At 38.5% G+C, this 1,127-nt stretch overlaps 1 long non-coding RNA gene across 1 annotated transcript; it reads left to right on the plus strand.

Annotated features, from left to right (window-relative positions):
* The first annotated feature begins 465 nt into the window (after positions 1 to 465).
* On the plus strand, positions 466 to 1,116 carry LOC119346820. The gene is made up of 2 exons (XR_005167956.1): positions 466 to 512; positions 866 to 1,116. It is a non-coding gene; the product is annotated as an uncharacterized LOC119346820 (long non-coding RNA).
* Positions 1,117 to 1,127: the final 11 nt, after the last annotated feature.

Here is a 1,127-nt window from a genome sequence, read left to right on the forward strand (position 1 = left end):
CATCAACTCCTACTGGAGCTCTCTGGTGATAAATTCATGTGGTTCTAGGGTCTGTCAGTAGCTGCCCACGTGTACTTGCTTTACATATGTGCCCCTGTGATGCTCTGGTGATATGGAGTGGCTGATATCAAAATCATGGTGGTGTTGATGCTTATCTTGCGTGTCTCTGGTGGTGGTGGTGTTGACAGCAGTTACACACCTAGCTTGTAACTAATATCATTACTGCTAATTTACCTCAAGTTAGTCTGAACATGGTTGAAATGAGCGCTGCTAATTTTGATGTCTAATATCAATTTTTACCCCAAGTCCTTAAGTAATTATTTTCATTACATCAAAGTTAGCTGAGAATATTGACTAGAATATTTTATGTATGACATGATGCATGTATACATACGGTTGAGAAAATACCGAGCTGCAATGGAACAACCTGGAGTTAGAGAACTTCCGGGACAAGATCAACGAGGTGACCGACGTTATGGTGGCTGTGTACAGCGGCGACCACAAGTTCTTCGGTGAGCTGGCAGTGTCCATATTGTGTGATATATGATGCTGCTCCGTTGTGCATCTCTCTTTTCTTGTGTGTTGCATCATTGTTGCTTGATAGAGTAAATGATTTCAGTTTTGGTTGTGTCCAATATTTACTATGTACCATGCTTAGTGTTTACTAAATTGAGGCATTGGGCATTGGAATTTAGGCATTTATGTATAATTTTAGTTTTGGATGTGTCCAATGCAAACATTGCTGTCAACTGTCAAGTTGATTTTAAAATGTCTCGTTAACTTCATTATTCTGTTATTTATTGTTAAATATGCTGTTAGATTTACTTCTATTTTGTTCCTAAACATTTTGTTCTGTAACATGCAGATGCTGGGCTTTCATGTTTCTTCGTGAGCATCAGGACAAAGAAGTCGGAGGAAGCATAGTTCTAACATTGCTGTCAAGTGTCAAGTTTTGCATTAATGAAGCCCTTTATGCTGCTCCTATTTGTATGTGTGTATGATGTAGCAGAACCTGGCTCATGTGATTGTACACTTGTGGAGCTTGTTATCTGATTGTAAACTTGATGCTGATCACATTTGTATGTGTGTTATATGATGTAGCACTTTGATGGTTGATAATATTTGAA

The sequence above is a fragment of the Triticum dicoccoides genome, unplaced genomic scaffold (genome assembly GCF_002162155.2).
Source record: "Triticum dicoccoides isolate Atlit2015 ecotype Zavitan unplaced genomic scaffold, WEW_v2.0 scaffold5171, whole genome shotgun sequence".
NCBI lineage: Eukaryota > Viridiplantae > Streptophyta > Magnoliopsida > Poales > Poaceae > Triticum > Triticum dicoccoides.